The sequence below is a fragment of the Nelusetta ayraudi genome, unplaced genomic scaffold (assembly GCF_046127955.1).
Source record: "Nelusetta ayraudi isolate G7.1 ecotype Tasmania unplaced genomic scaffold, CSIRO-AGI_Nayr_v1 ptg000075l, whole genome shotgun sequence".
Taxonomy (NCBI): Eukaryota; Metazoa; Chordata; class Actinopteri; order Tetraodontiformes; family Monacanthidae; genus Nelusetta; species Nelusetta ayraudi.
In genome coordinates, this window is record NW_027466125.1 from 2,083,572 (window position 1) to 2,097,892 (window position 14,321).

The 14,321-nt window shown below is 47.2% G+C and overlaps 1 protein-coding gene across 1 annotated transcript in view; it reads left to right on the forward strand.

Moving 5' to 3' along the window:
* Positions 1-3,835: 3,835 nt before the first annotated feature.
* Positions 3,836-14,321, forward strand: part of sh2d1aa (SH2 domain containing 1A duplicate a) — a 144,744-nt gene continuing 134,258 nt past the window's right edge. Inside the window, exon 1 of the mRNA XM_076043378.1 lies at positions 3,836-3,849. The gene's annotated coding sequence lies outside the window, so the exon portion shown is untranslated. The remainder of the gene's footprint in view (positions 3,850-14,321) is intronic.

Sequence of the window (14,321 nt, forward strand, 5' to 3'; positions counted from 1 at the left end):
TTGGTATCTTTTTTTACCTCGCCTATTATTTATAGGAAAATGACAAATTTTCTTTCTCACCGTGTGAATCCTGTCTGGTGCCCAACTTTAGATATGTGTGTGACTGGAGAGGGATGACCTCCGCTACAATCCTGACTCAATCCTGACTCAAAAAAGCATTTTATTTTTTTTTTTGCCAGATAAGTCTCAACGATTGCTGGATTCAACTATATTTAACTGAGTTATTGTGAAATTTCTAGTCCTAGTTCTACTAGTCCAAAACACAGTGAATTGAAGGGTTGGCCAAAGGCTGTTAAATCAGGCTGTAACGGCCTTAGCGCTGCACTCTCGGGTTTATCGTTTCAATTGACGGCGATTTGCGATACGATTTTTTTTTATTTGAGTCTTCATCTCTATGTGTGTTTGTTAAGTGGGGGGCCTGGGGTCGTAAATCATGCTGGCCGCAGAGAACGAGCTGAGACTGCTCATGTCCACCTCTCAGCAATCACAGAACAAAGGTCACTGTGACAGGTATAACTAGGCAGAGAAAACATTCCTATTCAACCAGTTACCATAACAGCAGACCGGGGTCAGAGTCCGCAGCATGCGCATACACACACACACACACACACACACACACACACACACACACACACACACACACACACACACAGTCTCAATTAGCAGGGCAGCAGTCATTCCTTTCAATGGCGGCCTATTTCTGTTTATGCTGCACAGTGAGTAAGAGCCCTCGGGTCACACACACACACACACACACACACACACATGTGCCATGCACCGACTCACACACACACACACACACACACACACACACGGGTTCATTAGCATGCTAATTGGAGGTGAGGACAGTGTGGTGCGGAGGTGGAGCAGTGCAGCCCCCGTGTATTAATCACAGGCTCCAAGAGACCAGCTGACTTCCAAACCTTCTCCCGCCCCTCCGCCCCCCCACCCCCAGCCTCACCCCTAACTCCCACCCGCCCACCCGCCAGTCCCCCCCCGCCCCCCTCCAACCTCCCACACCCTTGCGCCTCCTTCCACCAGTCAGCCAGCCCACCTCCTGCTCTCCCAGTGAAGCTGGCCTCCATGACTCCCTGCCCAGCTGGTGGAGGGAGGTTCTGTCCACACGGAAAGTGGTGCTCAGGCTGAACACTGCACTTTTCTTTGGAAAACTTATTTTTTTGCTTTAATTGTGAAGACTGAAAATAAATTGTTTCTGAAAAAATTGGGTATTTTTTGCCAATTTATTGTTCCCTCCAGGTTATTATTATTATTATTATTATTATTATTATTATTATTATTATTATTATTATTTATTTATTTATTTTTATTATTTTTAATATTATTATTGCATACAATGTTCTTCCAGATTTTACAGTATGTATGTATTTTTGAAATGTTATCAAGTTCAGGTTTAACGTTCCAAACCTGCTGCCAATTATTTGGCCACAACACAAACTTTGTCCCTCGTTAAAGAAAATAAAATTGCACCCGGCAGGTCATGTTAATGTTAACACCTGTTAATGCTTTATTGCGACGTCATCGTTTTAATCGTGTGTTTGCAGACAATTTGGAGAACCTACAACCTATTGTACAGTAGCTGCTTCTGTTTCTCTTCTCTAATTGTGGATGAGAGGAAGTTGTTGCAAATTCAATTTTGAAATCATTATTATTTTTACCCTGCGTCGGTATCGAAATTAATATTCTTCTTAGTGTGGCTTGGAATTATTAATGGAAGCGCACCAGGTGTCATTAGCCCGCATGCAGGAATTCACAATTATTTCCCACTTGCTGAAGCTTGTGTGTGTTACGACATTTGATTTCAACTAGTGGCCACCGCATGGAAACAAGCACGTGGTCTTCTTCTCTGTTTGTGGGTGCACATGGTTCATCGCCACCTATTGGTTTGGCATATCACTTTGCGCATTTCGCAATCTGCCATCAGAGTTATTCTGTCAAACGCTCTCATGTGAGCAAGATAAGAAAGTGTCGATGTCCATCAAGAAAAAAAGAGGGGGGGGTGGGGAAGGAGGGGACCCCTGCACACTCGTGGACATGGCCTTAGATTTTTTTTTTTTTCCCAGACACTGTAACTGAGGGAGATAAGGAGTTGATATGTGGATGTGTGAAGCGCTTCCGATGATGGGAAGGCGGTGAGATAGATAGGGAGAGAGAGGGAGGGAGAGAGAGAGAGAGAGAGAGGGAGAGAGAGAGAGAGCCGACGGAGGAGCCAAAAGTAACCTGCTGTTACTGTAACAAGGGACCCTGATAACACAGTAATAACAGGCTAATCGTATTTGGGTTCAGAAACCACAACATGCTAATTCAATTAGCTTAATAAGCCCCTGTAGATAAAAGGCTTGTTTCGGCTGCCGTGATTGGCTCAAGGTCCCAGAGAGGTGGTCCTCTGGGGGCCAGAGCATCCCAGTATGCCACACCACCAGTAGAGGGAGAAGTTTCCGCGTGGCAGCCCGGTGCCCACGCCGTGCGTGTGCGAGTGTGTACGTGTGTGCGAGTATGAGAGTGTGTTTTTAGAGCCTGATACTTGCAAAGTTCTATTTAATGTAAAGTGTTTTTTTTTGTTTTGCTCCAATGAATAGTCACGTGACCCATGACACATGGGGCCTTGCTGTGATAACTTTCCTCAAGTTGGGCCTCCTCCTAGTGTAGCCTTCTCCAAGCAGCCGCAGATACACTTGACTGATACACACAGATTCTCCAAAAGATGCAAATCCCCAAATCCTGCGCATCCTCTTAAAGTTCCACAATATGAGCAAACAACAGCAAAAAAAAAAAAAAAAAAGAAAAAAAAGTTGCTCGTCCCTTTGGAACTTTCCTTTTATTGTGCGTCTCCGGCAAAAAAAAGAAGAAGAAAAAAAAGACGGCCGCCACAATGCCCAAACAAAAAGCATTCTTAGCCCCATTGTCCCCGCCGCTGTCTCAGTTCACTCCGAGCGTCTGTCTCAGCGCCGGCGCTCTTTGTGCCGAGATGCGCAGAAAGGCACGGCCGCATTGTTTCAGCGGCTGAGGAGGAGAATGGGACTGTTACAGTAGAGAGAATTGGCAGCTGAGCCCAGCGAGGAGATTCTCCACACAGTATTAGAGGAGAGGGATCAGGCCGCGCCACCGCCGCGCTCGCCCCGCTCACCCCAGAGCGCCGAGAAAGAAAACACACACACACACACACACACACACACACACACACGCACACACGCACGCACACACGCAAACACGCACGTACACCCGGAATATAAAAAAATTTAAAAATGAGACGCGGAGCCACGTCTCCCCCACCCTTCCTCCTCCTCCTCCTCCTCCCCCGCCGCCCCCCCTTCCTCTGTGAAATCTGCATTCTCTCTTAACCCTTTGTTTCTCAGCAGACGAGCTAATCTGTTTATGGGTGTTTTGTGAGGGCGCCTTTGTTTGCGCTGCGGCACATATGCGTGCGCACACACACACACAAGCAGACATTAATCTGCAGGCCACGAGCCAGCTGACACCAGCAGAATATAACTCCAATCCCCCAAGACTCTCCCCTGAACACACACACGCACACACACACCCCCCCCCGCCCCCACCCCCACCCCCTCGTTCCCAGGTGTAACGTGCATGCATACGCCAGCGCGCACGACACGCATGCAACAACGATACCGCGCTGTAGGAAGCGGAAGGGGGGAGGGGTGGGAGGGGCGTTCGCATCCCGATCACGGGTTTGATGAGCGAGGGAAACAGAGAAGCGCTGCGAATTCCCTGATATTTTCATTTTTTTTAATTTTTTTTATTTTTAGGGATTTGTTAGGAAGAGGGCAGCACAGCCGGATCTGTTCCGTGCAGAAGGAGAAGAAGAAGAAGGTGGAGGAGAAGAAGAAGAAGAAGAAGAAGAAGAAGAAGAAGAAGAAGAAGAAGAAGAAGAAGAAGAAGAAAACATGCGCGCTCCCTCCGTGCCTGGGCCCGCTCTGCGCGCTGGCGAAGCAGCTCGATCCCCTTCATCAAACGTCACAGCAATTTGAGAGATTAGACAGTCGCGGATTAGACGCCACAAGGCTGCCTCTCTCTGAAGCGCCGGCTGCCTTTGTGCTCCATTCTCTCCGCCCTCTTTCATTTCATAAGATGATATTATACCGAGCGCTGGTAAAGACTCTCGCGGCCCATAATAAGCGGCGTCGCCGTCGAATTCGCCGACTCTGTAGGACGCAAGCGGCTAATTATGTAAGAAGTAAACACTCCTCGGCCTCGGCGTGCTTGTTGGCGCGCTTGTTTATTGGTTCGTTCGGGCCTTCCCCCCCCCCCCCGCCCCGCTGGATTTCCCTGCTACCGCCGCTGCTTTTCTGCCCGCTGATTAATGAGATACACACACACACACACACACACACACACACACGCGCGCGCGTGCGCGCACGCAACGCAACTTGGGCACGCACACGCGCACAAAGGCCACGTGCTCTTCAGCAACCGTGCAGCTTCTCTCTTCACCAACTTAGCGGCGCTATTAGCAATGATTGAACCCTATCCAGTGGATGTAATATATTAGCAGGCAGATTATTCTGACGTTAAAACATGTTCCCTGCGCTGACAGCATCATCCATCACCCTCACACCGCCGCTGGAAGACTCACACACACTGGACATAATTGCTTCAGCATGGGGTTGGGAGGGAGGGGAGGAGGGAGGAGTAGGATGGGTGGGGGGGTGGGGGAGGTGTGGTGAGGGAGATGGGCGTGAGCGTGCGCGTGTCGGGGAGATTTTTAAACGCCGGCGTTTGCCATCCAGCGGGCCTGCCTGGGCCACACAAGCAAGAGCGCGGCAGCGGCCTGAAACTAGCAGATGATCCAGATTAGTCTGAAATGAGCTCTAATCTGAGTCGGCGCTCATTAAAAGTGGCTCAAAACAAATATTTCTGATCAGTTGCGGGATTAAATGGCTAATTAAAGCGTTTTTCTTCTGTCCTCCTAAATCTCTGTTTCAAACAGCGGCGGATAAAAACTCTTTAAATCCTTTTGCGAAGGGGGGAAAGAGGCCGAATTAGCATCTCATTTCTGGCAGGTCTTTTTCTGTTTTTATCCACTTGGGGGCAGCGCAGCGAGTTCTCGACACATATATCGTGAGCGTCGTTTGAATTTCAGCTAGTTTAGAATTTTTGTTTTACAATAAAGACTAATGTATGAGCTCACTAACACACAAACACAAATGACTTTCAGACTGATCTTCTTTGCTGAGTTCTTTGCATCTTATGTTTTGGATATTTATTCATTTTGCTAATAGCGGCTTGTTGCTGCTGATTTGGCACTGACGAGAGCTTCTGGATTTGGGTGACGTTGGGGGGGGGGGGTGTGGGATGAAAGCAGAAACACACAATTCTGAATATTTATATGCAAATGTGTCTCAATATGTAAATGTGCGTCAAAGCTGGTGCAGGATAATAATTTCCTTATTCATTCATATGTTATTCCTGATAATACACTCTATAAATAAAGTGCAATACAAGATGGAACTCCCCTAAATCCTTTCCAGATTTATCTGGCTGTCCAACTCTGACCAGCAGAAAACGTTTAAAAGTGGAGGCTGTTTCAAAAATCGATTATAAAACCCCTGATAGTGATTACAAAAAAAACCCTCCACTGATAGTTTACTGCCAGTTTGGAAGGGCAGCTGCGACTCAAGGCTTCCTATTGGTGGGAGGGTCGATATCTGATGTGCGTCTCGGCTCCCTCGGCTCGCCGCAGTGCACTGCTGTTGAACTAAACTCATGCAAAATTCAGTTGGGAGTGTTTTTTTTTCCCCCACCGAGGAAAAAAAAAACTTCTGAACTCCTTTTTATAGAAAATGTCATCCAGTTCAGATGGAGGAGAGAAAACAAACCTGCTACTGCCGCGGCATCTACGCTCATCTGTTTAGCAAAAGCTCAGCTGACAGTTCTGTCAAGTATTTCTATTTTGTTTTCTTCTGTGTGTTTTTCTTCCCACCCGAAAGACAGCTAGCTAGTCAGCTAGCTAGCTAGCTTTTGTGCCCTACGAGTAAAAAGTTCTCTGTAACTGTTGCTGGGCCCAATAGAACCCTCAATGTTCCCTCCTCTAACGTCACCCAAGGTGGTTGCTTCCGGTATTTTTCCATTAATGAATGGAAATGGGTTCAAGAAAACTTGGATCAACTGAGACGTTTTGATTTGAAGGCATCCAATAGAGTCTGTTAAGTCCTTAGGTTTGGTTTTGCTACTGCACTTCAACCGCTCGGAAAAGGCTACTTTTTCAAGTGATTTGTGCTGAATGAAAAACATAGCTACGTCATACGACAGATCGTTGCGAACACGTGAAGAAGAGGTAAACTAAAGCAGCAGGCTCTCGGGATTAGTGTCAGTTGGCCAAGTTGTAATTGTTCTTGCAGGTCAGCTGACTGTTGTCCCTGAGGAACGCCGCTCTCTGGAGGAGGACAGAGTCATGTTAATGTGATGCGCCGCGCAGCTGCATCGCTGACGCGATGATGGGCGTCGTAGACGTGCGAGAGGCAGCAGCCGCGGTCACATGGGCTCAACGTTCACAACATCAGAGTTGATAGCTTGCTGAAACCTGTTTCCATTAAAGAAAAAAAAAAAAAAAAACTTTTCCATAATTTTTCGGAAAAAGACGACGACCGCCTCGAGTGAGCGTCCAGAATTTTTCTGGCCAGTCAGAAAAAAGTCGTTTCAAAATTGTTCCTTAACCATATTTTCCCAGTGATTCAAAATGTCCATTACAAGGCTTGACAGGAAGTACGGAGGCAGCGACCTGCTCAAGCAACTCTGTCTCAAGTGGGCAGGGCCTCTCCTCCTCCTTCTTCTTCTATGCTTTCCTACCACTAAAGCCGGTATTTGCATGCCGCTCACAGGGAAGGTGGAAGTGTGGAAAGAAGAAAAAAAAATCGCCACGGTCCGTAAAGCCCACCTTAGTATTTCTGTTATCTGGAATAATCCACGCTATTCCGCTGCCGCCGCTGCTCCTCCTACTCCTATAGCTGCTCTCTCTCTCTCTCTCTCTCTCTCTCTCTCTCTCTCTCTCTCTCTGTCACTCACCATATCTCTCTCTCTCTCTCTCTCTCTCTCTCTCTCCCTCGCTCTGCCTCTCTTCCTCCCTCTCTCTGTGTAATGTGATCCAGTGATTAGTATTCAGCTCAGGCGTCGGGATGGAAAGCAGAGTGGCTGCCGAGAGGTGTCCTGAATCACATCACTCAATTTCCCCCTCGCGTGTGTGTTGTGCGTGCGCGCACGTGCGTGCGTACGTACGTGCGTGCGCGTGTTTTTTTGTTTTTTTTTTAACCCCGCCCCACCACCACCACCACCACCACCACCACCCGACCCCTCCCGCAGCCGAAACGCGTGCGTGAGCGTGAACCAAATCAATCTTATATCGCCGACCGGCCACTAAGTGTTGCGTGTGTAAGCGTCAGCGTGCATTGTTTAAAGACACATTTACCATCTAACTAAGCTGCTGAACTGCCATTTGTCAGTCCCGCCACCACCGGCACCACCCAGCACAACCCCACCTCCACCTCCACCCTCCCCAGCCCTACGTGGTGTGTGTGTGTGTGTGTCCACGCATATGTCAAGGTCAACTGCACCTCATCCCTCCTGGCTGCTAGAAGACGGTGGCGCTTTTTTCCCCCCCCATGCTGCATGCGGCAACATTCAGCATGGGGAGGAAAAAAAAATACATTAAAAAAATACATCAGATTAGTTTCTATTATTTATGTTTCTCATATTTCAGTCGGAGCCGTAACAGCCGCGCTCCGCGCGTGCTAATTGGTCATTGGGCACGCTGGGTTTGCCGCCGTTAAACATCAGTCGTTTGTTTTTATATTAACAAGTTTAACGGCGTAATTGTGGCGCTTTATCATCGTTGTTATTGTGCTATAAAATAATGAAATTAGCAGGAATTACAAACTAAATGCTGGTGTAGACGCCGTTCAGAGACGGAGCGTGCCGAGTGCAAAGCGGTTGGCAAAAAAAAAAAAAAAAAAAAAAAAACCCTCCTGACGTGATTGAAGCCGTCAGTCCGACTGGTGCACCCAGTTATTTTCTGAGGTCGTGAATAGACTCTCCAAGGTCACAGCCAGCCTGCCTTTTCATTCACTGCCTTTTTCTGCACCGGACTTCCCATGGAGCTTCACAGCTCATCTAGAAACAGGTCCAACTATGCAGCAGTATGTTGCTTTATTTTTAGCCCCTTCACAAAGAACAATCACTTATAGGTGAACAGATATTAAAGTATCATATTCTGTTGAATGAGCAAATGGGTTTTGGTGGCACAGCTGCACATAATTGAACACAGTGGTCGCTCATCCGGCAATATAATGCGCTGCCACAATGTACCACAACTTCAGTTTTGTCAACAACCAAGTTGAGCGACAAGAAAGGAAAATAGTTCAAGCAAATCTCGCTATTCTGTCACTCTGAGGAGAAACGTGAAGGTAAATTACTGTTTTTTCTTCATATCAAGTAACATCTAACAAGTTTAATGGTAATATATTATACACAGGATAAAAAAAACAAAACATAATGATTTCATAGTGACTTTCTGCTAAAGAGAAATAAAAACACTGAGTGGGGGGAAAAATCCTCACTCAGGTCGTCTTAATTCATAGATGAAAGAGTTTACACTGTTGTGAGAAAAACAACTTCTATGCAACCTGGACTGAAGCAGGAGAATCTAAAGTGAGTTAATGTGACAGTCAGTCAGTCAGTCAGTCAGTCAGTCGGTCGGTCGGTCGGTCGGCTGTTGTGTTTTGACCAGGTTGTTTTTCTGTCGTTTCCGTTGCTTCAATGAAAATTATTAAATGAGCTCAGCCGCTAAATCCATCTGTGACACTGAGTATAAACAAGAGCTCACTGAAATAATTGGGCCTGTTGCCAGTGTGCCCGATGAACGACACACACACACACACACACACACACACACACACACACACACACACACAGACACACACACACACACAATTAATGTGTGAAAACAGCTGGAACAAGACTATATTGAAACTATAGGGATGGGAGATCCACTCGGCAGCTTTCCTGTCATTTCTGTACAGTGTGAAAATATTCACCCTGACTGGCTGCAGCACAAAACTCCAGACTTAAATGCAATGTTATATTCTATCGTTCTACCACTGACCAGTGTGAAATTTCCACAGTGGCGGGAAGCATCTTTGTTTACTATTTAGGCACTCATTGTTTAAAAAGGCTGCACACGTGCGAACACACCCGTCAAAGCCTCCCTGTTTAATTCATCAAGCCGATTCATCTGCAAGAAATGAAAAAGTTCTCTCCGCTGAGTCGAGCCGCTGGGCGGATCTCAATAAATCTACGTGCACACACGGTGAATGTTTCACAAATCCTCGGGACTTATTTCACATCCAGCCAGATTTGGCAGCGGCCACCTCGGCAGCGACTTTTGAGCCGGGGCTTTTTAACACCCCGCGTCTCGCTCTCAGGACACAAGTTTGACATTATTCTAAAACAACCTGCTTCAATTCGCCCCTCGCTTTGCGCATGTTAATTACAACCTTCGTCACTGATACGGCCGAGCCGAGCGCCTGCATGGCAAGCACGTTGTGTTCTCAATGTCGTGGAGCGACACCAGCGTACCTTTTTTTTTTTTTGTCGTCACACACGCTTGTGGAGCAGCCGCATGTTTCATCGCTATAGATAACTCCAGGATTAGCCCTCTGTTTACAGCGTCCAGCAAAAAAAAAAAAAATCTTGCTTTTTAGCTTCCTGCTTAGAGCTGTTGTCTCCTTGTGGCCTCTCCATGTGGGGTACAAACACCAGGTGGCAGTGAGGTGGCCACACTTGGCTGGGGGTGCAGTGGTTGCTAGTGAGGCGTCACCGCCCCTTTATGACATCACAAAGGGATAGGGGTTTAGAACTGTGTGCTTTAGCATCACTTTCTGAAATGTGGGGTGAGCAGAAGGACTTGAAGAATTACCTTATTCCCAGTTCATTGACAGATCATAGCTATAAAGCTGTGGTTTCATTGGATTACTGGACCTTTTGTTTGTTAGTGAAATCCATCCAAAAAGACCTGACTTGGATTAAGTGGTTAGATTTCTTTTTTTTTGTGCTTTTGTTATCATGATCTAAAACAAATTACCCACAAAGCTGAACATACAACATGTTACTCTGCATTTTTATTTTCTATAATTGGGTCCACATTGTGGGATATACACTCGCTCGCACAGCACACTTAAAGAACGGAAACGTGAATTGGAATTCAGTACAACAGGGCAGAACTTTATTGCAAACACGAAAACAAATCAGACAGAAAATGAAACACAACGAGGTTGATGTGCGCGAAATACATAAAAAGAATAACCGCGTCCACATCAGAGGCCGTGTGGCCGCCGCTCCCTCGGAAGTGTTGGAAATGTGCTGCTTGCTAAGTGTTTTGTTTTAGCAACACAACAACCCTCTGATTACAGCGGCGCAATTTTCTCCCGTCTAATCACTGTTTTCTTACAGTAAATGGACTGTAACAGCTTGTTTCCTGAAAGCCAGTGGCGCTGTGCGGCACTGTGCTGAGAGCCACATTTTTGCATGAACGCCTAAAAAAAAAAAAAGGAAAGAAAGAGAGAAGGAAGGGAAAAAAAAGAGGCATTTTATTAGCCGCCTGTTAGCGCGACAAAATGTCACAAACGGCAACCGCAGCGTGAAGACTTAGGGGAAACGTATAAAGGTGACGAGAAGCCTCACACAGGTACAGAGGGGATAAAAAAAAAGTGTGTGTGCGCGCGTGTGTGTGTGCTAGAGATAGAGAGGCTAAGATGTGTGTGTGTGTGTGTGTGTGTGTGTGTGTGTGTGCGCACGCATTAAAATAGGGGATTTTCTTGTCAGAGTAGCAGGGTTGGGGATTAGTTTAGGATCTGACTGAGACAGAGGAGAGGAGGGCCGGCCACATAAAGAGATGACTGGGCAAATACGGGCACATACATCAATATCAGTGGCGCGCACATTATAGCGGCGGCGTGGCGCGGCTCGGCGGGGCGAAACGCACACACGCACACACACACACACACACACACACACACACACACACACACTGTTGTCGACAGCAGAGGAGATTTCCTTTGTTTATGCATGACTGGAGAGGAGGAAATTAATATCAGTGAATTGAATCCGCTCCTATATGGAAGATCTTTATGCCCACCCCACCCACCCAAAACCTCACACCACCACCACCACCACCACCACCAAAATAGATGCAAGAGTGACACACACACACACACACACACAGACACACACACCCTGGTGAAAGACAGGCACTAAAATAACCCCTGTTCCAGCTGGTGTGCTGCTGAGGCTCCTGCTGGGCTGTTTTAATGGGGAAAATTAGCCAAGCAGAAAGGTGGATCCTGTTTGTTATGCTCCGCTGTACCCCCACTGCACCTCCCCCGCCCCCCGCACCGCCCACCCACCCACCACCACCACCACCACCGCCCTCCAACGCCTCCCCGCACCCTCCACACACTCGGCCAAGGAGGCATCCACTGTTGTAGCCGCACTCTGAGCTCTCTTGACATTGTGTATTTCCACCAGCTGCTGCTGCTGCTGCTGCTGCTGCTGCTGCTGCCTCTGTGTATTTCTTCCCCTTCTCTCCTCCAGACGCAGGGAGCACGGAGGGAGGGAGGGAGGGTGGGAAGGGGCGGGGTCGGGAGGGATGGGTGGGTGGGGTGCCGCTCATCGCGGCAACACAAAAAATCGCAAACACAAACCCCGGGTGAAAATCATCAGAGGGGTTTCGGGCTCCTGCTTAGCATTTCTGCAGCGTCGCAAACCACCATCATCTCTGTTACCACTTCAACCTGCCCCTGCGCCTCAGTGGCAAGCGCGCACGCACGCACACACGCGCGCACGTACGCCAAAACAAAGGTGAGAGGAGGAAGAGGGGTGCGGTGGGGTTAGGGGTTGGGGAGGGGTGGGCGAAGGAGGGAGGGAGGGAGGGGGTGAAGGGGTTGCAAACAAACGAGGGGATTGCATGATACGGGGGAGTCGGGGAGGAGAGGGAGAGCGAGAGAGAGAGTGAGTGAGAGGTGAGAGAGTGACGGATGCAAGGAGGATATGCAGAGGGGTGAAAAGCGTCTTTGTTCCTGGTGCCCTTGAGACAGCTGACATCGCCACAATAAGACCCTCTTTCAGGGGGGAAAAAGAGGCAGGCAGTGTGGAGGGGAGGGTGGGGGGGGGGGTGAGGAAGGGGGAGGTGAAAGGCGGCAGGACTGGACACTTTTTGGCCCAGTGAACTGGGAGCAGCAGCAGCAGCAGCAGCAGAGTGTGTCACCTTTAGGTGTGTCACTCTGCCAGATCCCTGTTTTTTTTTGTTGTGTTTTGTTTCCTGCCTTTAGACATGAACGTGGCAGCAGAAGGTCTGTCAGTTGTTCCCCAGCTGTCCGCAGGCTGTCCGGTCACTTTCCCCCCGTTTTGTCGTCCACTTTTCTTTCTTTTTCTTTTTTTTCCTTTTTTCTTTTTTTCAAACCTGCCTCACTCCAAAAAATAAATGAACAGACTGAGGATGAAAAGTGCGTTAGCTAGTCGGTCAGGTCAGCCAGCGTTGCTGTTAAGGGAATTACAATAGTGCACCGGAGCGACACTGCTGTCACTTTAAACAATGGGGCTAATTTGGAAAATATAAAGTGCGGTCATATATTAACAAAAAGAACGGCTGCGAGGCACCACTGTTGGACAAGGTTCCTCTCCGCGACTTCGGGAAGTGATGTTGAAGTTAGCTCAAGTCCAGCTCATCAGACGCAGCGTTTCCCAGGCAGTTGGGATTCCTCTCACGTAGCCAATCTGTTAACGAGCCCGTAGTTTGCAAAGGGGAGACTCGGAAAAAAGGAACGGACCAATTCTTCTGGCTATCGCGCTGAAGCAGACCAATCAGATTGTTCTGCTTGGTGTTTAGCCAGTAGCTATAGCTCGCGGCAACGCAGAGGGGGCAAGATTATTCATGCAGCAATTCCCTGTGGGTATAGTGCTGCATGGCTACTTCACTTTTATTTTATTTTACTTCATTTTTTTCTTTATTGCCTTTAGCACCAGCCAATCAGTTATTGTTTCTTTCACTTTTCTTCTTCTGTGGTTTTTTTAATTGGTTGCTTGGAGCATAGCTTTGTGATTTCTCACAGCCAAAAACAAAGCTGATTGGTTATAGTATCTTCAGATCTATTGTAAACACTTCTTGGTGGGTCAAAGCAGAAGAATTGATGTTCATCTCAAAAACAAAGCAACAACGTTAAGCCAAGTGGAATTCACATCAGAATCAACAATACATTTGTATATACATATATATATATATGTGTGTGTGTATGTATGCATATATATATACATATGTATGTATATATACATATATGTGTGTGTATACATATATGTATATATACATATATATGTATATATATATATATATATACATACAGTATATACATATATATATGTGCACACACAAGCGACAAAACTCAAAAGTATATCAACATTATATTAACTACACATATATTTCAAGTGCATTAGACCTGACTCTCCTTTTTAAACTGGCACTTACATCTCAGTCCCACCCTGGTCAGCTCATTAAGCATGATGTTCAACTATGACCAACTCATTTATACTCATGATTTCTAGTGTGACCATTTCGCTTAGCAACACTGTCTCTGAAACTAGCACAACTGGCCCACTAGGCCCCTGTGTTCCACTGACACAGTGTGTTGGTCCTCCGTGTGCCAACAAAACAGGCTAATTTAGCCTCAAATAGTGCAAGTGTGACATTGTTTGGCGTCGAGGTATTTACTCGAAACTCATTATTTCAGAACCACTGCCGCAAGCTAACAAAGAACTGGCATCTTTCCGGTTACTTGGCCATGGGGAAAGTATTTTTAGATTTCCTTGACCATTCTAGACCATTAGCTCACCTTTTGCAGGGGGGCCATAAAAAGAACCCACTCCTCAAACGGTCCAGTTGCAGCCGTTCCAACCAACAGCACAACTTCCTGCTTAAACATTGACCGGCCAATGGGGGTTTGGTCAGCGTCGCTTTGGCCGACACTCACCAGCGATTGACTTTAGAGGTAATCTGGTGTAATGATTGACAGTCTCCAGCTCCTGTGGTTCTCTGCATGGTTCTGTCCTGGCCTAGCCGCCGCTTTGAAAAAACGCAAGAGGACTTGGCAAAAAGAAACAAAAAAAAACGGCATATCTGCATCTCTCCGACCCGAGCGGGGAGAGTTCATCTCACTTTCCGGTATTTTCTCTACACTTAACCCCCATGTGCAGACAATTAGGGGAAGGTCGGGAAGATAAACTTTATTTTCCTTCTCCGCGAG